Consider the following 25,410-nt stretch of genomic DNA (forward strand, 5'->3'; position numbering starts at 1 on the left):
AGGACGGATGAGAATCCCATAGAGCCACCTCGAGCCCTTGGTGGCCAACTGCACAGCTGTGGAGGTTTTTTGCTGTAAGTCACCTGCATTCTGTCCTGGAAGTGGGTGATCTAAAAAACAAATCTTTGTACAACAAGGTTAATAAATCTTTCCTTGATAAGTCTAATGGGGATTTGCCTGAATGTCCACCTCACTAGGCCTCCTCGGTGAACTCGACAACCACCGGATCAAAACATGCTAAGTCAAATAAATACAGTCTAAACATTTTCCTCTTCAGAATTGTCCATCTATTTTGGTCTCTAAGTCTCAAATTTGGCTGATTGCACTGTTCCAGTCACTGAATTCCTTAACTATAATCATCAGTTGCATTAACCTACTGTAGCGAGCAGAGACGGGAGTCGTAGGCGGAGTGTCAAACAAAGGTGCCAACGAAAGCTGCTTTAATGACATTTAAACTTGTAATAACAAAAACAAACACGAGAGTGGCTCGAGCCGGCCGAATTAAGAGTCCCCCTAGGAACTCGCTAACTAAACAATGGTTCCGTGGGTGAATTATGTAAAACCCACTACACAAGCCCCCCCAGAATTCACCCATAGTGAAAGTCTCTGTGCCTGGTTGGGACGCTGACCCAGCCACTGCGGGTACAAGGAGCTGGAACAGCGGGGGGGGTGAGAGCTTGTGGACTCAGTTGGAGAGCCCACAGGTGCTGGGGGTGGAGGGTCAGAGTGGGTACCCACGGGTCCGGAGGATCGTGCCGCAGGAGGACGGCCACGCCGTGGGGCTTGGGCCAGTCCCAATGGCTTGGACATATCCATGTGGGCAGGCTTAACCCTGTCCACGGAGACAGTCCCTGGCCTACCACCAATGTCCACAACCGCAGTTTTGTCACCATGCTGCAGGACCTTAAACGGTCCATCATAAGGAGGGCGCATTGGTCCGCGGTGGGCCTCGTGGCAAAAGAAAACAAAACCAGCCGAGCGCAGGTTGGAGGGAACCCGTGAAACTAGCCTGCCGTGTCGCGATGTGGGGATAGGCACAAACGCTCCCGCAGTGCCCTGCAAGATGGACTTCTCCCTGGATGCAGCCCAGGGTGTCGTTGGGTCTGGGATGAAATCACCTGGCACCCGCAGCACTTGACCGTAAACAAACTCAGCTGAAGAGCACTGTAGGTCCTCTTTGGGAGCGGCCCTCAGTCAAAGCATGACCCAGGGTAGCTTATCGACCCAGTCCCCATCGGTCAGGCTGGCGCGCAGGGCCGCTTTCATCGAGCGGTGGAACCGCTCGCACAACCCGTTAGCCTGGGGGTGGTAAGCAGTGGTGCGGTGAAGTTTGACTCCCAGGCTCTCGGCAACCGTGTTCCACACCTCGGAGGTGAACTGTGCGCCCCTGTCGGATGAGAGATCTGCAGGGGGTCCAAAACAGGCGACCCACGTGCCGATGAACGCCCGGGCCACATCGACAGCTGAGGTGGAAGTCAGCGGAACTGCTTCAGGCCAACGGGTCGTCCTGTCCACCATCGTCAGGAGGTAAGTGAAACCGTGTGAAGGGGGCAGTGGGCCCACCAGGTCAATGTTAACGTGGTCAAACTTCCGTTCGGGGATGGCGAATGGTACCAATGGGGCCTTGATGTGACGGTGCACTTTGGCGCGTTGACATGCCACGCATGAGTCGACCCAGTCCCGGACGTCCTTTCTCATCCCTTTCCACACCTACTTCTGGGCCACTAGCTCAAGGGATGCTTTCCTGCCAGGATGAGAGAGGCCGTGTATTGCCTCAAAAACAGCCCGACGCCAGCCAGTAGGGTCAAGCGGCCTAGGCCAACCCATGGAGAGGTCACAACAAAGCTTGGCCCCTGAGTCTCCGACCGCAACCTCCTCCAGCCGCAAACCAGTGTCTGAGCTCTTGAGCGTTTGGACGCCGTTATCAGAAGCCTGGTCCACACTCATACTGGAATAATCAAGCCCCAATTGCACAGCGCTGATGGTTGCTCTGGACAGGCAATCTGCAACCACATTGGACTTCCCAGCAATGTGCCTGATGTCAGTCGTGTATTCCGATATGAATGACAGCTGGCGCTGCTGGCGGGCGGACCACGGTTCGGATGTCTTGGACATGGAGAACGTAAGAGGCTTATGATCAACAAAGACGATGAACTCACGGCCCTCCAAGATGAAACGGAAGTGGCGAATCGCCAACCAGATGGCAAGTAGTTCTCTGTCGAATGCACTGTATTTACGTTCTCTGGGGACCAGCTGGCGACTAAAAAATGCGAGTGGCTGCCAAGCATTGTCAACCCACTGCTCGAACACGGTACCCACTGCTAGGTCTGATGCGTCTGTAGTCAGTGCGACTGGGGCTCCGGGGGCTGGGTGAGCCAGCATGGCTGCCTGGCACAGCGCGGTTTTTGTGTCCTCGAATGCCTTGGTCCTCTCAGCGGTCCATTCAACAGCTTGATTGGGTGACCTACCCTTGAGGGCCTCGTAGAGTGGGCGCATGACATCAGCGGCTCGGCGCATAAACCTATGGTAGAATGTCACCATGCCGAGAAACTCCCTAAGGCCCCATGCTGTTGGCGGCTGAGTAAAGGTGGAGACGGCCTCTACCTTAGATGGTAGGGGGGAAGCCCCATCCTTGGTGATGAGATGCCCGAGGAAGTGGATGGAGGGTACGCCAAAAACACATTTCGCGGGATTTATAATCAGACCATGCTGACTGAGCTTGGTGAAGAGGTCTCTGAGGTGCTCCAAGTGTTCCTCTCCTGAGGAGCTGGCAACAAGGACGTCGTCCAGGTAGACGAACACAAAAGGCATGTCCCTGAGCACTGAATCCATCAGCCTTTGGAAGGACTGAGCGGCATTTTTCAGTCCGAACGGCATCCTGAGAAATTCGAACAACCCAAATGGAGTTATCACGGCCGTCTTCGGTATATCTGAGGGATGCACTGGCAGTTGGTGGTATCCCCGCACTAGGTCCACCTTGGAAAAGAGAAGTTTGCCCGCCAGGTGTGCAGAGAAGTCTTGAATGTGCGGGACTGGGTAACGGTCGGGCGTGGTAGCCTCGTTAAGGCGGCGATAGTCCCCGCATGGGCGCCAGCCACCGCCTGGTTTCGGGACCATGTGTAGTGGAGAGGCCCAGGGGCTGTCTGATTGGCGAATGATGCCGAGACGTTCCATGTTAGCAAATTCATATTTAGCAGCTGCCAGTCTGTCTGGATTGAGTCGTCGGGCCCTGGCATGAACAGGGGGCCCCTTGGTTTCAATGTGGTGCTCAACCCCATGTCTGGTCGTGGAGGCTGAGAAGGTGGGCTTCGCCAGACTGGGGAACTGAGCGAGGAGCCGGTGGTAAATATCACCGTCCAAGAGAGAGCTGGACAGACCCTCAAAAATCCCTTTGTCGCGGACACACGCGAGAGAGGAGAAATTCAATGCGTCAACGAGGCGGCCATTTTTCACATCGAAGAGTAATCCATTGGCACACAGAAAATCTGCACCAAGAAGAGGAAAAGCAATATCCGCAGTGACAAAGTCCCATGTAAACTGCTGACCCCCAAAACACACGTCCACTGTCCGTGTCCCGTATGTGCGGATGGGGGTGTCATTGGCAGAAGTTAATGGTGGTCCATGTGTTCCCCCCCCCACATCGTCCACTGTGGCAGGGAGGACGCTCCTCTGGGCGCCGGTGTCACACAAGAACTTTTGGCCGGAGATGGCGTCCCGGATGAACAGTAGCCGGTTTCTTGCGCCTGCACTCACGGCCGCTACAGAGTGCAAGCCTTGAAGTCTCCCGTCGCGTTGGAGGTGCAAGGGGGACGGCACTTCTTGGCCCTGGGCCCAAAACATGCATGGTAGTAACACAGACCTGACACATTCTGATCGTCAGTGGCCGCGCGTGCCTTTCTGGCTGGGGGCGTCGCACTTGATGGTGTGTAGGTGCGTGTAGGGGCCAGCACCTCATGTGTGTATCTATGTGTGGCCAGGAAAAACCGGTCCGCTTCCTCTGCCAGTGCACGCGGATCTGTAATGGTTGTATTCGCAAGCGCCGTCTGGACATGCGGCGGCATGTGACGCAGAAAAAGTTCAGTGAAAAGAAAATTTGGCTCTTCGGTGCCAAGCAAGTTTAACATCATTTCCATGTGATCCGATGGCTTACTGTCTCCTAAGCCCTGAATAGCAAGGAGGCGTCGCGCACGCTCAGAACGCGACAGTTCAAAGATTCTGAGGAGATATGCCTTCAGTCCCTTATATTTATCCAGTTCAGGAGGGGATGTGATGAAGCTCACCGCTCTGGCTGCAGTTGAGCTCCCCAGAGCAGACACCACGTGGTAATAGCAAGAGTCATCATCAGTGATTCCGCGCAGGGCGAATTGAGCCTCTGCTTGTGCGAACCATGTTAACGCCGATGACTCCCAGAACTCGGGGAGCTTGAGAACGGGTGCGTATGCCATGTCGGTATGCTCAGTATTATGCACGGCCTCGGAAACTTCCAAGAGACTAATGTCGGGGTCACCAATGTAGCGAGCAGAGACGGGAGTCGTAGGCGGAGTGTCAAACAAAGGTGCCTACGAAAGCTGCTTTAATGACATTTAAACTTGTAATAACAAAAACAAACACGAGAGCGGCTCGAGCCGGCCGAATTAAGAGTCCCCCTAGGAACTCGCTAACTAAACAATGGTTCCGTGGGTGAATTATGTAAAACCCACTACACTACTATTGAAATCATCACCTAGCCAAATAAAACACTTTTGATTTACTATTATCATGATTCACTCTTCTTTTTTTCTTTTTTTCTTTTTTTTAATCATAAACGATGAATTATCATTTTAGGCCAATCTTTAAGCATCCCTTTTGCAAACATTTTCTTCCTAGCTTTTTTTTTTCTTGATACTCTTCATCTTTTCTTCCTTTTTAAATCTTAATATCATGTTTACTCTGAAGTATTGTGTCTAATCCTGTTGCATGCAATGTTTTTATTAAAAAATTCAATGTAGACGTTTATTCACATCTCAGGATCTCCTGTATACCATATCAGTATTCAAAATGTCTCGTTGCTAGGTTCTGATTGCACAATTTTACAAATGTAAATTGCTTAGTGCTTTCGTGAACCTAAATAAAATCAAAGGTATTTTCCTGTTACCTATTTTTCCTCAAAATCACCTTGATACTTCTGAATCGAGCAAGAAATGTAAAATTTGAATATGATGTGTTCATTATGTTAAGCAAAACATACAAGATTCATGAGAGCGTATACAGAATACAATTTTTCCAGCAAAAATGAACATAATCTCTTCATTTAGTATAAGCTTAATTCTTATAAACATTTCTCCTTCTTATTTATTCTCCTAAAATAAAATGTAAATTATTCCGAACAGTCGATATTGACTTTATACCAACTTCCTCTATATGTTTGTAACTGATCAATTGTGGACAACCTAGAAAAGTGGGTGAGTTTTACCTTCAAGATTTATCAATCTTGCTCATATAAGTAAATATTTTGTTATTAACACGGCTCTAATGAGACTTCAAGCAGACGTGTGTTCTTGAATGTCCTTTGTGTTCCAGTCGTTGACGGCCTTGACGTGTGCCCCACAGTTCATGCTTTGTCCCCCCCTGGCCATTAGACTGTTAAATGGTCAATCACACACACAGAAAGCCTACACAGCTGCTAATCTGTACATCTGTTTGTTTGTTTTTTTTTTGCACTACTGGCAGTACTCTTATAACTAGCCACTTCTTTGCACATCTGTTGTCCTCTGCACTATCGTACTCCAGTGTTATTGTTATTGTATAATGACTTGTTTACCTGACTGCCCATTTTGCACATCTGGTTTAGCTGCTCCTCTTGCACTCTTTGCACTACTGTATAATACTATACATAGCTATACATTATTTAGCATATTATCAGTACTTCAATACTCTAAATCAGTACATTTATTTATATCTGTACAGTCAAGAAAACTGTGCGGGTCAGATGTATCGACATTTAACTCTGTATACACGTGTACAAGAATGACAAAGTATATCTGAATCTGAATCTCTGATGTGACGATCACTCGTAATCCACTGCTTGAATGTTGCTTGGCCCATCAAAAATATTTTTCAAAATGTGACCATCTCAGTGATGTACTGATCGTCATTGTCTTTGTTAGTTCCGTTGCAACTTGCTGTCAATCAGTTCAGGGCGTTCCCTGCTCACTGCCTGAAGACAGCTGGGATGTGCACCCCCGCGACCTTGCTGTTGCACAGTGGCGCAGACAATGAATGAATGGATGTCACTTTATTTTTTCCAGCTCTGTCCCCCATTACAGAAAACAGCATTTTGTTCATTTCTTTAGAGAGTCCATTGACTTTCAAAAAATGTTTTTTCTTTTTAGTGGAAATTAGAATCCTGCTAAATCAATCATGCTTACATACGGGGATGTCTTGTTAGATAAACTGGACTATTCAATCGCCTAAATTTTTGCTCTAAGTTAAATGACCATGTAGACATTATCTTATCTTAATAATTTTGTATCCATTTATTTTCCATGCAATTATATTCATGAATTTTAACTATCTGTCTCAAGATCGATTAATCTGCTATTTTAAATTCATATGATCTTTCTCAGGATCGACTAATCTGGTCGTCATTGTCTTTTGAAAACGCTCTCCATAGAATAGACAAATTGTTTTTTAATTTAACCAAATTATAAATCAACCTTTTTTACACATTTGTTAATCATTAGTCTATCGTAACACGCTCGTACTCAAATTCTAAACTATCACACTGCCTAAACATCCAAAATCTCAAAAAATGCCAAATTGAACTTCAACGTGAAAAACCTTTTAAATTGTAAATTCCCCTCTCTATAATCATAATCAAGTATCTTTTCTCATTGATTAATTGTAGAGTGACACCTACTTGTCACTAATAAATTGCCTTATTGACTCACATTTTGTTATCAATACTCTTGTGGGGTTTTTTTAACAAAGAAAGCACATCTCATTCAGTGATTGAAACAGACATGTTATTAATGATTTTAAATCTAGCTTTTCTTTTCCTCTGTTAGTAAGTCGTTATTTTCATTATTTTCAATCTCATTTGAAAGTTTTGGGTTATTAGACATTTTTCTGATCACATACTCTTTTGCGTGCAATATTCTTTTGTTTTCCACCTATTAACACCTTTAGGTATTGTCATACCTATTTAATATCATTCTTCTTCTCATTTACTCACCTCTTTTGTTGTTAACTGCTTGGATCCCTTCTCCTTCTCCTTCTGAATCTAACTGCCTTCGGTCATCCTCTTTGCTTCTGTTGATACTCTATCCTTTTCAAACTCGATATTGCCCTAATGTCACTTAATTTATTCTGCTTTCACTTTCCTGTTACTTACTTTACCATGTTTTTCACTTTCCTATTTCTTCTTCTAACCTTCTTTATCTTTGTTTCCTCTTATGCTCTCTTTTTCTTTTGTCTTCCTAATATTTTCAATTCTTTCTCTATTTTTTTTTCTCATTTTCTTCCTTCTTTTTTAAACTTTCTCTCCTCTTCTCTCTATCTTTATTCTTATTCTTTTATTTATTCTATTTCTTTTTTCTTTTCTCTTTTTCTTTTGTCTTCTCTCCTTTTCTTTTACTGCTTCTCCTCTTCTCCTCTACTTACTTTTTTATCTCTTCCTTCTCTCATTCTCCTTGCCTCTCTTTATCTGCTCCCCTCTCTGTTCTCTTATCTTCCTGTACAGTAGAACCTCGGTTCTCGACCATAATCAGTTCCAGAACCCTGTTCGGAAACCGATTTGTTTGATCACCGAAATCATTTTTCCCATTAAAAAAAATGTAAATCGTTTGAATCCGCTCCAACACCCTGAATGTTTACCTTAAATGTTTAACGTAAACATAAAGCTAACCTAGGCTAATCGTACGTTCGCGTTTTATCGTAACCTTCAGTACAAAAGATTACGCTAAATAAAAAAATCAGGTCGTTTAAAAGTCATTTAGCACCCGGGTCTCCACAACAAGTGGTGAGCGGTTCATTGGAAAGGGGGCCGTGTTCCAACACCCTGAATGTTGGGCCACGTTCCAACACCCTCAATGTTTACCTTGAATGTTTATTGTAAACATGAAGCTAGCCCAGGGTTATTGTACGTTCGCGTTATCGTAATCTTCAGTACGAAAGATTACGCTAACATGAACGTGTGAAAAAAAAAGGATAAAGAAAAGAATTATGCATAGGAATTCTTACCTTTATGGTGGTCAGCAGAAGGCGCAGGTGGGGTGGGGAGAGGATCAGATACTCGCACACCTCCTTTATATTTTGCTATTATTTCTTTCTTAAATGCAATAGTTGTACGCACTACTTTTCTTTTTTCACCTGTAGCAACTTTGCAGCTTGCTCTGACTTTCATCGGGGGCATAATTAGGGGCTAAAACACTTTGTACACCTATATTAAAACCGAAAGCAAAACGAAGCACGTCCGCACGCGATAACAGTTGGTCACGAAAAAAGCGTTATACACCCGTACGCCGCTCAGCATCGCACCCTAGCATTCGCACTCACACATTACCAGCGTTCGAACTCCGTTTTTTTGACCGAACAGCGAAGCAAGAATTTCTCAAAATTTTGGGTCGTACTCCGATTTGTTCGAACAGAGAGGCATTCGAAAACCGAGGTTCCACTGTATTTGTAACTTCCCTATCTGCTCTGCCAACAATCCGGTGACCATTCTCAACATTCCTTCCACACGTGCCCTCTCACACTGACTCTTTTCTTTTATATAATGGAGTGATGCATTCCTCTAACTCTAATTTATTCTTCAACTTATTAACCGTTAGCCTTCTGAGTTTACCATCTTCCACTAGTCTTTCCAATTTCAATGTCACAAATGTATCTGCCAATTTACTACATAAATCCCAATCATTACATTTTCTATCAAATTCACCCTCCATTTTATTAAACTAGATTTAACACAGTTCATTGTTGAAAAGAACAACTATTTATCCCAATCAATGGTAATAAAGTTCAACTCACTTAATTTTCTCAATTCTATGTTTGCTAATGCTGTCGCCACTGTCGCACACTACGTCGTCTTCCTCTACCATTGCCAATTCTTTTTCCATTTTACCTTTCTTTCTTTTATTTAATTGGATTTTTCCTTCAAACCAATTAAATCTACTACTTTAGCTTCACCTATTTAATGTGAAAATTACGTACATTCATCTGCAACGAGTTATCTTACTCATTTGTATTCCCATCAATACATTTTTCTTCCATATTTATTTAAAAGAAAGTATTTATTAACTATTTTTCAATAATTTTGTATGAAAATGCCATTATCTCAAATGAATCCATTCCAATTCACTCAATTTAATTTTTCCTACTCTTCCCAATTCTTAATTTACCAATTCTGAACTAAAAACAGGGATATTTGAGCTTGTTTGGTATTTATCTGGCATTATCTTAAACGTATCCAAAACCACTCCATCATGTTTTCCTAAACTTCTCACTCCTTAATTCATCGATTTTCAACTAAAAAAACTAGAAAAAAAAAAATTCGTAACAGAAAATAAAATCTCCACCATCCCCACGTTGAACACCAATTTCTCAAAAAGTCATTTTTTTCGACTCCTTAACATACGTTCTATCCATTCTTCTTAAATATCACTTTTTAAACAATCCCAGCTCTTTTGAAAGTGTTTTTTGATGTTTAAAAGCACAATTTTTGAGCCGTTTTTTTTTTTTTTTCCTTTTTGACTAGTAAGACACACAAACACAACAAATTACTGGAAATAAAAGTTTATAGGACAGGTACACACACCAACACAACAACAAACAAGACATACACAGGGCCCCCAGACAATTGAACGTCTAATTCCTATTTTTCTTTTACCGTTCGAATTCAAAATATTTTACTTAAGTTATTTTAATTTGACAAATTTTGGTAATTTAGGTTTCTTTTGAATTTTGATTTTTTTGTTTAAATTGAAACGTTTACCCCTGATCAGTTTTCCTTCTGAAGATGCAACTTGGTTTATTTTGATCACTTTTATTTCACTTTTTCATTTAGTCTGAGACTCGAACCCAGTCGAGGCTTCTTCTCCTGAACATCCGCCAATCCGCCCCCGTGTGCCCTGGCCAAATATCAAACAAGACAGTCCAAATTGTATCACACCAGTCACACCGCTTCCACTTTCACACTCTAAATTTACAAAATCCAACTTTTTGTTGCTACACCAACTTCGTGATACGTACATAACAAATTTTACACCGTATCAGAACCACAAATAGTACCAAACTATTCACGTAGGAAGTATACCAAATTTTACACCTTCCTACCAAACCACAAAATAGTACCAAAACCTTCCTATTTCAGTGGTGGCCCCGAAATAGTACCAAAACCTCTCTATTTCAGCAGTAACTGTCCCCAAAATTGTAATAAAACCTTCCTATTTCAGTAGCAAGTAAATTACAGATTATACACCTTACTAATATCCACACATTTCTTATACCAAATTACCGCTGTTTTCCTTCGTTCAATTCAGTCGTCTCCGATTGTATACTTAAAGTCACAGGTATTCTGCTTACCGTAAAGAACGGTGGCAACCAGAGGAGAAACAGGTTGCAATTTGCGATGTCTAATTTAGCAGGTCATCACCTGGGTTGATGTGGATGTGGGTCCCAGACCCTGTGATTCTTTTCTTGTTGTCTCTCGAAGTCTTTACCCCTAAATCACGTTGGGGTCACCATAAATTGTTGGGAATTAACTATCAAAATGTACTGTTTACCAAATTGTTTGTATTAGTTATCTGACTCCATTAACCAACCACAACCTACATTCATCCAACAACTATGTGCGCTTGTTTCTTGAGAGAAAAAATTACCAGGAAGGCCTTTCACATGGGAGCCGATGTTTATTTTTCCTAATAAAAGAACTAAGTGTACTTCGTCGGAGACAGCTGAAGTGACGTTGGAGTGTGTGTGAAGCCTCCTTATGAAGTCCTTTAGCTTTCTCTTATTGGCCCACGTCTCCCTGCAAGATGGCGTTTCGGCTCCTCCCATGGGCAGGCCAAGCTGTTGTTTGTGCCCAATGATTCCACAACACAGCGCCTTGATGTCTGGCTTCCCAAAATAACGCCTGTCGTTCAGCGTCATCAAATCCATCCCTGTTGTCAAAATGTCCTTAAAAAATATTATGCATTTGGAACAGCCTGCCCTGGCATTAAACTAAAGCCCAGTCAGTGAATATATATTGCATTAAACTCAATACATATAAATTTGTAGTCAATCATATAAAATCCTTTATAGTCAAATGTATAAAATCCTTTGATAACCACACATATTTTACATCACATGAAGGCATCTTTTCGTATTTCGCTTGCACAATACTCTCAGGCCCAGGCGATACATATTTATTTCGACTAAAACGTAATGAAACTAGTGCAGAAGTGTTATAATCCCAGTGAGAGTCAAGGCCACAATTCCATTTGGTCAAAATCAGAACGGAAAAGTTAAATTGTTGAATAAGATAAACAGAACAAGGAAAGAGTAATTTTTAAAAAGTATTAAAAGAAAATCCATTACATACTGTACAAGGTTGTTAAGTGTAGGTTATAAAATGGCATTACTAAGAAAAACTGTTGTGTGTCACAATCACCCGGATCGGGAACACCTGTGTTCAGGATTTGGCGCCAACAGCCAGGACAGCTGATTGGTGCACCCTGTACATTTAAATCCCCAGCTTCCGGTAACACTTTGTCTGATTGTACTCACGCTACCTGTTGCCTTCAGCTCAGTAAGCCCGTATCTCTGACTCTTTGCCTGCTCCCTGTTTTCTTCTGATTGATCTCCGTTGCCGACCCGTTTCTGTAATTGCCTACGACCTGCCCTGCCCGTCTGACTCCTGAACTCTTTTCCGAATACTACGACGCCCTTCTTCTCCAGCCCCGGCCAACAAAACTACGATTACGCCTGTCCGCGACCATTCCCGCCAAGCCTTCACCCGCCTGTCAAGTTCCGTCAATCCGCCAACCAACGGATAGAAGAATCCCACCTTGTCATTTCCTTCCTTTCAATAAAACCAAGAAACGAGCGCAAGTGATCTCAGTCTTCCTTTCGTCCTGTCTGACATTGTGGGGTTGAAAAAAAAGGATGTTGCGTTGTTAAGATTGAATAATTTGAACTATCAAGGTCAAACCATTTCGGAAAGGTAACAGTCCAAAGTTTTTTGAAAGAAACTGCCAGTAGTTTTTGAAAAGAGTCAGAGTTTTTGATTTTATTTCCACTATACGACTTGATTAAATTAAGTTTTGAGTATAAGTCAAGTCATGTTTATTTGTATAGCCCTTAATCACAAAGTGTTAGCATAAAAATACTTAAAAATATGATTTGATTGAGGTAAGACTTTGATTAAAGTACAGTTTTGCATTAAACACCCCCGAAAAACAATGACTGTGAATTCCGTTTTAAAAAAAAATAGTCTTATTTGCCAAACAAGCGAAAGGTCCCCCGGTCTATGACCGGATGGAAAATATTTTTGTTATGAAAAAGGATGCGTGTCACCAGGCTGTACCTGCTAAGACACACCACAATAAATGGTGCCCCTAAGACCCTATTAGTCAAGGGATCCACCCACCCGCACAACCACCCATTAACCTGATACTGATACCTTGTTATCAGAAGTCATGAATGGCTTTTTGTGTTGCTGTCACACTCAAGAAAATCAAAAAAGACCACATTACACTAGAACAAGAAGTACATTAGTGTCAAATCAAATCAACAATTTTGAAATACTGCTGTCACGCACTTTCCGGACAAATTTTTAACATGTTACCTAGTGTTTACTATGTTTGTGTACTGTAATGCTAAATGTAATTCTACCTGGTCATCCTGAAAGGGGGATACCACTTGTGAGGTCCCTTCTCAAGGTTTCTCTTTTTCCTCACGCTGAGGTTTTGAGTTGTTCCTTACCCGCATGTTGGTTTAAGATCAGGAAATTTTGTCATTGTAATCCTGTGCAGTCCTTTGAGACATTTTTCTGATTAAGGGCCATATAAATAAATTTGACTTGAGTTGACTTTAAAAATTCCTAACCTAAAACTAGTCTTAAATTTGGTCATGCTTTATTTTTCTCCACAAAGGAAGCTGTAAAAGTTTTTTTAGTACTACTGAAAAAAGTAATTAGTTCCAGTTACTAGTTACTTCATTTAAAAACTGTGTTACCACACCACATTCACAACACCAAAGAGTAACCCGTTGCTTTAAAAGTAATTATGTACTAAAAAATTACCATATGTACTCGCATAAAGGCCGACCCTCTGAAACTACGTCAAAATAACCATATAGTAAAATAGTAGAAAATGTGTACACTAAATTGTGGAAGCAGTGAACCCCTTCATATTTCCTGGCTTGTGCAATCTTGAGAGCTTGCAAATGAACACTTAGCTGAGACACCCAATATCCATTTGTCTTCAAACAGCTCGAATATTTCCTTTTCCTTTTCTGGGTGATGTCCCAGACACTTTCTTTTATATCCAGTCATGATGTGTTAAAAAAAGAAAAAATGAATTATAATAGTCATAATAAGACCAAAGTTCAGCACACTTTTACTGTAAATGATGTGCTTATATTTGACCCATTGATTGCAGTGTTCCTGTAGAAGTCATTTCCTCTACTCATGCTTCTTGTGACAGAAAACCAAATATGAACATATAAGCTGATTTCAGTTATCTATGCTATAGTTTTAAATTCATCTTACAGTAGATATGAGAAGGGAGAATATCTCTATGAGGCCAAGTTCAGTGGCCTTGTTTTGTATGCTGGGGACGGCGCCACCATAACTATTTTCAGTTGTATTATTTAGATACATTACAAACACCCTTCAAAGATTGAATTGGATCTAGGGATACATGAACCAATGTAAATGAAGCAAGACTACTCAACCATCAGAGGACACTTTAATTAATTATCTGCATTTATAAAGTAGCCAAGCAGCGTAGAAATGCATCACGTAGTAAAAATAGTAGAGTTACAAAACATTGTTAGTAACAAGTTACAGTACTCGTCACACTGAAAAGTAATTGCATTCCAGGAAGCGTTCTTCTGTGAAGTCCCATTAAATAACAGGTGCATATTAAACGGATGGCTTATATAATTGAAATAAAAAATACAAAGTTTAATATGAATATTGTGTTTGAGTTTTAAGTTACTCACAGTATTTTCACGACCGTAGGACACACCGTCTTAAAAGGTGCACTCTCCGAAGCTGGTTCTATTTCTGTTTTAAGCACTACAAAGGGGGCACTGCAGGATAGGGCGCATGTGCTCTCTACTGCGGCCGCTGTTGTGCTGAAATATGACAACCCCCCCTGCATGAAATGTCCCCACTTGCGCATACAAAGTGAAAATGCTACGTTCTTTGCTGTACTATTACATTTCACCCAAAATTAGATACGAAGACATTTCAGTAACGTTTGCACAAGGGGGTACATTTCATTCGAATAAACCGGCTTACAAAACAGATGAGCATACTAGTGTGCGTATTTAAAAAATGCAGCGTTAGCAAAACCGAGTTCGGTTGTGATAAATTTAGGTATTAATTACAAAATAATGCGCACTGATAAAAACTTCTCGGATATCGTTTTTCAGCTTCCTGCACTTGCGAACCTTTGATTTATCAATCTTCAATTCACCTGCGACGTGGTTCCCATGTTGTTCCGCGTACCGTAGAAATCAACACATTATGGTGGACAAAAACACTTTCTGCATTCAATGAAGGAATAGTGAGGTTTTGGTTTTAAATAATATTTGGGTAATAACAATTCTGTTCAGCCTCCGGTAGCACAATAACTTCCAAATTGCTAGATATCCTATGCCGTTAGCATCCGTGAGCACTCCCGCTAACAATGCATTGCGTGTGACGTAGCACATCCTCTTTCGCACAAGCGGAATACGACGGCAATCAAACAAGAGACGCTTAAAAGTTACAAAGAGATACTAAGAAGTCGCATTTATTTGGAATTGTGAATGATCTCACAAAAACTTCCTATTTAACCCAAAAATCGGAATTGAGCATATGCTCTGCTGTGTGAACGGCAGCCTCATGGGGCCTCAGCTACGCCCGCCGGTTTAAATGTGCGCCTTATGGTTGCAAAAATATGGTTTGTTACCATTGCAGCTGCACGTTGCTGAGTGTTAGTAACAACGTATCATTCCTTGTATTAGGTTTGTCAGATAGATTAATCAATGTTCCACAGTAACTTCTAAAGGCTTACAAGTTCACAACATGAAAAGAAGTCCCTTGAAATACCTTCGCATTTTATAGTTGAAAAATCAACCCTGATCGCTTGAATGTGTGTTTGATTTTACTCCCTTAGTAGGTTTCTGAGTTTTGCTGCCATCAGTTTGCTACTGTTTTGGGCCTTTGAAGGCAGGCATTAGCTGTTGATTGCTTCATTGACCAAAAAAAAAAGGATAAATTAAGTCTCGCCATCTATTCGAAGATGTCTGTTGTAGCCAACTGTGACATATTTGACATTACTCTGACCTCAAATAACCCAAATGACTTTAAAGTGGTGAGAGACTCCAAACCAAAAACTTAAGGCTCCATAATAATCATCATTTATCAACATATTCCTTTTGGTCCCATGCAGTGGCGTCATCAGAAATCAAGAAGGGCACATCAAACGCACGAGCGGACACAACTATTATTACCCCCAAACATTTTTTTACACAGCACCGAAAAAATGAACCAGTGAAAAAATAAATGTTATTATAATTTAGTAGAATAAAATATATGTTTTTGGATAAAAAATAACTCCTTCATTTTTTGTACTTAATATTACATCATTATTGGGGGTATACTGATCAGCTGGCCCACAAAAATCCGTCTCTTTTTTCCCCTGCTTTTTCTTCTTCTTTTTCCTTGTTTCTTCTCTTTTTTTTCTTTTGTCCTAGCTTTTTAGTTTTTTGTTTCCACTTTCTGTTTCTTTTTTTCCTTTACCCACTTTTCTTTGGGTGTGCAGATCATATCTTCGAGTGGGGACTGCCCACACCTGCCCCCCTCTGGTAACGCCCCAGGTCTCATGCATTTAATGCTGCAAAATTAAAAAAAAGATCTAACTTTGTCCCTGTATTAGTCCTAAAACTTAAACAGATAAAAAACAGTTTTGTGTTGCTGTTCAATAAGCCTCCAGCAAATTCGTTTGTTTGGATTGCTGCAAGCGCCACGCTGGGCTGTAGGTCCCCCGATTAGTCCTCTGTGCTGCTGAATGTGTCGGACGTCACGCAGAGACTTTAACCTCAAGCGCAGCTGCAAAGACAAAGTTGCCCTTCACTTTCTCAAAACTTTGCTGCAGCAAACATAGCGGAGCCCTTAACCCCCCTCCGACAAACTTCTGCCTCAAAATCAGTGTAAGGCACGTTACTCTAAAAAAATAAATGAGTTATAGTTGCTCACGACTTCAGATTCAGATTCAGATCTACTTTATTGTCATTCTAGTACACGTGTATACAGAACGAAATGTCGATACATCCGACCCGCACAGTTTCCTTGAATGTACAGATATAAATAAAATGTTGTATTGAGTTGGAGTATTGAGTACTAATAATATACTAAATAATTATGGCTATGTATAGTATTTTACAGTAGCGCAAATAGTGCAAGAGGAGCAGCTAACCAGGAGAGTGATCAGACATGTAGTCTCTTGATAATCGCTTGCCGCGCACTGCTGAACGTTTTGTAATCGCTCACTGTGATTGCCTTACTGATCCAAAATGGCCGACGACAGTACAATGGATTTCGTTCTACAGCTTGCTTTGAGCGAGTTGGCTGATATGAGCGACAGTTCGCATATTGACACAGTTAAGGTTATCCTAAACGCAGTGGAAGGGTCATACCTGTCTTGCATTGTTCACAAACATTACCAGGCAATGTAAGACGATATATTACATCGCCAACAGCACTCGTCAGGGTGAGATCCTCCATCTTCTGCACTGTCGACGCCATGTTGGAAATCAAAGTAAGCGGTCTTTCTCCCGTGATTACTCGGGCACGCGAGCGCTCAATAATCACTGGCCGTTCAGAAGCTAGCGATAGCTCGCGATAGCAATCACTAACTCTCCTGAACACGCCTCAGATGTGCAAAAAGGGCAGTCAGGTAAACAAGTCAGGTAAACAGTAACAATAACACTGTAACAATAACGCTGTAAGTACAATAGTGCAGAGAAACAGATGTGCAAGGAGTGGCTAGCTATAAAGAACTGCCAGTAGTGCAAAAAGTCAAACAAAACCAACAGATGTACAGATTAGCAGCAGTTAGATTTACTATGTGTTTGATTGACCATTTAACAGTCTAATGGCCAGGGGGACAAGACTATTGTGGAACCTGGTGGTCCTGCACCGCACACTGCAGTACCTCTTCTCAGAGGCTAGCAGACTGAACAGTCCATGATGGGGGTGAGAGGGGTCCCTGATAATGTTCTTAGCTTGGGATAGGCAGCGCTTCTGGCCAATGTCCTGAATGGAGGGGAGAGAAGTCCCGATGATTTTCTCTGCTGTCCTCGTCACCCTCCTCACACTACCCCAGTCGGAAGCGCTGCAGCCTCCACACCACACAGAGATACAGCTGGTCAGGATACTCTCTATGGTGCCCCTGTAGAATGTGATGAGGGAGGGTGGGGGCAGGTGGGCTCTCCTCATCCTCCGCAGGAAGTACAGGCGCTGCTGTGCCCTCTTAACCAGTGATGCAGTGTTCACGGACCAGGTGAGTTTGTTTGTGATGTGCACCCCTAGGAACTTGGACTTCTTCCAAAAAGTAACAGAGATAAGAACTGAGTTACTCCATAGTAAAAGCAACTAGCTATCAGGGAAAGTAACTATTTCTGTTACTTAACAGCGTTATTTATAACGGTGGTATTCCCAACACTGTCCACAAAGGCCTAGTCACAAATGGTTTGATTCCAATCTTTACTTTTGATCCCCTATCCTTATACTTTCAGGCACTTTACAGACCAACATCCAGGATGTTTAAAGTAATTACATAATTTAGGGTAATTAGAGCAAATGTATCATTTCAAAGCCTGTTTCTAACGGTCAGAATTATGCTTTAATCTGTATCCAAGAAGTAACATTTAGGGTCAAAAAATGAATGATCTCAATTGGGAGTAAACACTAATGTTTTACTAGTTTTATTCTATGAAAGTACCAAATCTTTGTGACCACAAGCTACGTTTGTACCATCAAACCTACGGGTTAGGTAAGAATACTAAATTATCCCCCAGTAAGGGTGGGCAATATTGAGAATTTTAGAGTTGATTCGATCCAAGTGTATTCGGGGTAATATTGATCAATATACATCAGATACTTTTTGCTTGGAAATATTGCATCATTAAATAATTGAACCGTTTTATTTTGAGTTAGTTGATCATTTCAATAACACAGCACAAACAATTTAGGCAGTAAACATGTTTCTCATCTCATCTCATTAGCTGCACCGCTTATCCTCAGTAGGGTCGCGGGGTAAACATGTTTCTATGTTAATAAAATAACTACATAGCAAACTTTGCATAAAGATATATAAATATTTTTATTACAACTGTTTTCTCTGACTACACTCCGATCTCTGCTTCTCCTGCCCAGCGAGCACCGGATTGCTGTTGTTAGTGTCCTTACGGCTGACTTCCCCGATTCCTCAACAAAGGTTTGTGTGAAACGTTACGCGTTTGGGTCTACGGTCTATTTTGGTTCTGACAGAAACCAAAGCACAAAACATTTTATAGACTGAGACATTTGTCAAACAAATACATACGTACAGTATGTACATTGTACCTGTAAAAGTTTTTATTTTTATTTTATTACTTCCACATGATTGCGTTCTATGAGACTGTTTGGTGAAGAAGGGAACTTCCGAGTCCGTGTTAAATTCAAATATTCGGGTTCAACAAAACCTTGAGCATAAACAAGGCTAATGTTTTGCCGTACAGTTTGAGTACAAAATAAGACCAAACTAGTGAGCCGAGCCAAAGGAGCCGGTTCTCAACAAACTCTACTAACTTTACTCAACTTCGTTTTACTTCGACTCGACTTCAAAATAACGCATTTAGGACCCAACGTCAGGGGAACCCGTGTATTTTTACCTTCATGCACTGTAACTTTGACTTAAGTCGCTTCTTAATTAGTAATTCTGAGCCCTCATTTTTGTGCGCTGGATAGATTTTCTTGTGCGCCGAGAAGGTGCGAGCAGTGCGCAATTGCGCAAGCGCGCAGCTTAGAGGGTACACTGAACACAACACAAAATATAGTTTTCACACCACAAATGTGTTTGTGCAGTTTTTAAGCTGAAACACATCCGTCCAACAAGGAGGGAGATCCAAATGCTATGAACTTTCAATCATCCACTTTTGGACAGAACTGCTTTGAAGCTGATAAAGCGATGTGGAATTCTTTACCAGCAACCTTTTGAGTCTAACAACCTGTAATATTTCAAAATAAACTTAAAAATTGGTTTAAAGTTGGCCAGTCTTGAAACTATCAAGTATATTTAATGAAAGTAGTGAATAGGTACACGTTGTTTAAATTACCATTCCTTTAAAATTTGCCTAATATCCCATACCAAGACGTACCCAAAGTAAATAAAATGCTGTTATTGAACCATTTGGAGAATATGAACAGTTTTTGTCTCTTTTGAAGGATACATGTTCTCTGAAGTTTTGTCCCAATCTGAAATAATCACTTCGAGTGCTATTAACTCTTAGTTGGAACACACAGAAATAAAAGAAGGATTTTATTCTCGCCTGAATTTCTTTTTCAAATGTCTGCAGATGAGCAAAGAAGTGTTCTGCTGGTTCGAGAGCGTTCTCCATCCGGGCACCGGTGCTGTAGAATGCTCTTCCCCCTGAGATCCGATCTGCAACCTCAGTGGAATTGTTTAAATCTAAACTTAAAACTCACTTCTACTCCATAGCATATGAATAACCTACTCTTCTCGTCGGCTGAAAAATAGTCTGTGTAATATAGTGTAAAAATCTGTGAAGCCCTTTGAGACTCTTCGTGATTTAGGGCTATACAAATAAAAATGACTTGACTTGACTTGACATGAGTGTGGCATGGGCATCTTAGTTGGAAAAAAAGGTGAGTAATTAGCTTGCCGCTTTAACTAGAACCTCATCACATTTGATCATAATCTGAAAAACTAAACATTTTTAAACACATTTTTCTAATAGTGGGTCTAGTCGTGAGTGGCCATTTGGAGACGACCAGTTCACACCCCTATAAACTTTGCATTAGTGTATTTTATTTTGGCAAATTTTTAGACATTGCGAAAGTGTTGTAAATGTCAATCACTGATTATGCACACTTGCGCATTATAATTGCGAGCAAAAATGGATCCCGGGTTGTATTTATGAACGTTTATTTCTGGCTGTTTTCAATACAGCGAATACAGCCAAAATTGTGCGAAAGCCATATCGTAAATCTCTGAGTCTGTTTATTTTTAAAGGGGAGTTATTGTCATGATTGCCCATTGCCCTCACCTGTTCCCGCTCGTTTGGTGCCAGCTGATGCTCATTGCCTGATTGGTTCCCCTTCTATTTAAACTCAGTGCTCTCATTCACTCCTTGTCAGTCCGTCAACGAACCTCCGCACTTGCAAGGCAAGCATTTTGACTCTGGCTCCCGTTCTGTTCCCGAACAATCCTGTATCTTGTATCCGTTATTGATCCCGTCTGTCCCGTATCCTGTATCGATCCCTGAGCCAAGCCTTGGTATCCTGTATCCGGTATAGATGCCGTCTGTTCCGCGCTATTCGGTATCCTGCTCGTTATCGATCTCGTCTGTTCCGTATCTTGTATCCTGTGATGATCCCTGATCCAAGCACCGTCATCCTGTATCCTATTACCGGTATCGATCCAGTCTGTCCCATCCTGTCCGGTATCCTGCTCGTTATTGATCACGTCTGTCCCTTATCCTGTATCCTGTATTGATCCCTGATCCAAGCCCCGTTATTCTGTACCCGGTATCGATCCCGTCAGTGCCGTCCTGGCCAGTATCCTGTTCGTCTGCCCCTTGCTTCCTGTTTTCCGGCGCCTGACTTCTCTGCCCCGTTGTCCTGCCCAGCAATCGCTGAATTGCTGGCGTTTGTGTTCCCGCGCATTACTGCTCCGCTTTCGTAATTAAAGCTTGGTGTGAAAACGTTTCGCGTTTGGGTCTACCGTTTGTCTGGGTTCTGACAGCTATGGACATAAACAGACAGATTACAACAGGGATTTTCAAACAAAGCAGGAATGCTTTTAGGCAGATTTTTTGGCATTATTGTGTTTTAGACTGAATATTTTTCACTGTTGGATTCACTGGACTGTTGTGATTATAACTACACTATATTTGTGGGGAATTGTGTCTTGAGTAGAATTATCCAGCACTTTTGGGTGAGCTATCCAGTCGTCAAAGTTTTCGGGTATTTTGTCTCAGACTGATCATGATGTTTCTGTGACGAGTACATTTTGAATCTTGAACTCTAAGAGTTTTCCAATGATAAGTGGCATGACATATTTCAGTGACTAGGGACGTCGTTAAGACACAATTTTGTCAGAAAATTAAGGGTTTTAATGTTTTTTTCTTAATGTATTTTGTATTGAAGTATACTGGGTATTTTTTTTACAACGTTTCTTGTGTGTTTTTATATATTTATGTAGATAGTTTATAACATTGCTGTCCCTGTTATTGTTTTTCTGATTCCCTTTGAGTGAGGTTACGGTTCACGGAGCCTTTAACTGCCAGGGCCATTGGGCATCATACACAAAATTTTGGAGCAAATTAGTTTTTTTTCTGAGTGATTTTATGATATAGTATCAGTTTTGTCGCACTCCGAGGTCCGTCTTATCTCTAAAGAACGGGATGATGCTTTACACTTAAAACAATGGCGCCCAGATGATAAAGGTGCTGTATCTGGGTCAGATCAGGAGGTTTTTCCTGCTACTGGTAACCATGTAAACCACTCTATGTGTTTGTCTGCCAAGCCCTACTCAAAAGAAAATGGTCTGGAGAGGGATGGGTGCCGCCAGGCCATACTTGCCGAACACACACCAGAGGAATGGAAAAGAGCTTTTTGTGCAACACATAGATATTAAACAAAATATAAATTCTTTAGCGAATGCTGCATTTCAGAAATATGGGAAGTCAAAGTTTCCTAACATCTGACCAGGAAGATATTATTGGAATGATACTCAGGGTGGGATATCCCGGTCGCAAACTCAGAGAATAGATACGTGCCCTGACTTAATCAAGCTCCTTCGATCAGACATAAGTCGACCAAATTGTGATGCCCATGGAAATACAGAATAATTATCATGATTATAAAAATATATTCATCTGTATCTATTCATTATTAAATTAAGGGCCCGGTCACACAGCCGTTTGCGGCTGAATCACGGCCAGAAATTTCTGCCTGTGATGCGGACGCTATTGGACGCTTTGAGATCGCCATACAGACGAGATACAGTAGTCCTTAACACGCGGTCGGAAATTCACGCGCGGTTGGCAGCGCGAAAAAGTTTTGCGCTGCTCAATACTTTAGAGCACGGGTACACAGCCATTCACGGGCGTATCGAGGCTGAATCACGGCCAGAAATTTCTGGCCGTGAAGCAGACGCTGTTGGGCGCTGTTGGACGCTTTGAGACCGCCATATAGACGAGATACAGCAGTGCTTTACTCGCGGTCGGAAATTCACACGCGGTTGGCCGCGCGAAAAAGTTTTGAGCTGCTCAAAACTTTGAGCACGTGTTAACCGCGGGCGGCACACGAGGTAATGACGCGGAACGACGTGCTCTGGCCGCGGCCCGGGCGTGGTTACACATGGGTAGGACGGGAAATTTCAGCGGGTAATCGTGGGTGGAGCATGGTAATAGCATGTTCTGCGCCTGTATCGCGGTGTTATTACGTGAAATTAGCGTGGTACGCGTGTGACGGTCAAACGCCTTTCTCCGCGTATATACAGCGCGATTTGCCGAGCACACGTCAGTTGTGCTCGAGACGTCAAGGGGTGAACATGGATCCCCGTCACCGTAGTGACCTCGTCTTCATCCATTTTTATTTCTTGACATTTATTTTAATTTCATAACAAGATAGTAAAATCAAAATGAAAAACTATTACAATAATAACATATTGGCTTCTTCGGTGCCATAGCTTGAAACCTTGATCTTCACGGGACTGTGTCTTGAGCGGTTATGATTTCTACAGCCCGGTGTTATGCCGAGAAATGCATCCCTGCCGAGATTTGCATCCCCTCGCTACTACAACCACTTTTACCTCGTTTTATATCACTTTTAGGGAATGTAATGGCGAACATATAACCAAAACCACTTCGTCTTGCATTTGTTGGGAATGTAATACAACTGTAACCATTCTGTCTTTGTTTTTGTTGTGAACGTAATCGAACTGTAATGCACACCGTATATAAATACTCCCCCCCTCGCGTGAACGCGCATTCTGCTGCGCTTCCAACAAAAGCGATCGTATTCTATATAAAACGCTTATTAAAACAATAAAGCGAGCTAATTATAACAATTGGGAGATCCTAGTCTATATAACGCGTTTATTTAAACAATAAAGTGCGTATTCTACAAAATGCGTTTGTTAACGTGGATGAAAAAGTCACCAACGTCAATGCACGGTGCAACAAAAGCGATCGCAGCAGAATGCGCGTTCACGCGAGGGGGGGGTATTTTGCGTAGGAGTCGGATTTGGGCACAACACCGGCTCATGAGCTTTTATACCCGTGGTCCACACGAGAAAATGACGCGGAAATGACGCGATGAGGAAGCAAAACAGTCGCCGGCGTCTGTTTTGCGGGCATACCACCGATGAACAGCGGGTTGGCCAATTTTGCACATTTTGCATCGCGGGCAACCACGGGCAAAAAAAAAAACGCAAAATTTTACCCGCGATACAGACGCAAACGGCTGTGTGATCGGGCCCTAATGTAGTTATTTAATACAACGACAGGTTTGCTGGAGGTCCCAATGTCTTTTGATGAGCAAAATGAAAAACAACATTTCGCCATCAGCCGTCTTTGCAGTTTACATTCGCTTGGTTGTAGCTTATAACACCCTAATAGGATGAATCCGACTACCCATTTTTCTGGAAGGCAGCACAATTTCACATTGCATCATGAACAGTATTTCTTGGTACCGTCAATTTATAATTGTATTCTTTTTTCTTTTCTTTTTTTTAATAAAACATAAGGTGGGCGAAACTCACAAAACAATGCACCCTATAGTGCAAAAACATGGTATTAACTAGGGTTGCGAACCTTCTGACCCAAAAAGTCATACAAGCAAAAAAAAGTAAAAAAATATTGAAAGACACACACTATATTTTTGAGGACAAAATTCAACAAAAAAAACAAACCCGCCCTCCAGAAAAAACTAAGTATTCAGCACAATTGATTGCACTGTGTGACATTTGATCAAATCTATGAAATGATAATAATGCCAGCGCCTGTGTTCCATATCAATATAAATACTGTATAACACTCTCACACAGTTACTACAGAGGCTCATTTTGTCATTTTAGGCCTAAATGATGGTTTTAAAACTAAGCGCAAGTGAACTCCTTTTGTAAAAATGTCTCAAAATACTGTAAACAATACAGATACCATTGCATTTACACTCGGCACATAGTGCACTGAGCAAGAGATAGAAAGGAGTGCTTTGCGCGGTGTGCAGAGATCCACCCATCTCACCGTGCACCCAATCAAATTGCTCTGAAAGGTTTGTTGGCGTTTTGGGGTGTTACGATTCGTCATGTGGGTTTTCATTACAAAGTATCTCAACGGAGAACATACATAGTTTAATGAGCTTCCATTTAAAGGGTACTTAGCGACCTACGGCCCAAACAGGGAACAATTGTATGGTACCTTGAGTGTAACCTGTAGTTAAAAATGTAACCTATATATACCGGACCGAATCATTAGCACACAGGATTGCATGTGCCAACAATAGAGTAAAATCACTCTAATGTGAAAGACTCCAGAGAAAATTGGATCGTATAATTTTTATTTCCGGGCCATATGTGCTCATGAAAAGAGCCATACCTGTATATGGCTCATGATAATTTAGGCTATGTATAGTATTTTACAGTAGTGCAAATAGTGTAAGAGGAGCAGCTAACCAGATGTGCAAAATGGGCAGTCAGGTAAACAAGTCAGGTAAACAGTAACAATAACACTGTAACAATAACACTGTAAGTACAATAGTGCAGAGAAACAGATGTGCAAGGAGTGGCTAGCTTTAAAGAACTGCCAGTAGTGCAAAAAGTCAAACAAAACCAACAGATGTACAGATTAGCAGCAGTTCAGATTTACTATGTGTTTGATTGACCATTTAACAGTCTAATGGCCAGGGGGACAAGACTATTGTGGAACCTGGTGGTCCTGCACCGCACA

This window comes from Urocampus carinirostris, chromosome 15, assembly GCF_059441175.1.
Source record: "Urocampus carinirostris isolate Australia breed hairy pipefish chromosome 15, RoL_Ucar_1.0, whole genome shotgun sequence".
Lineage (NCBI taxonomy): Eukaryota > Metazoa > Chordata > Actinopteri > Syngnathiformes > Syngnathidae > Urocampus > Urocampus carinirostris.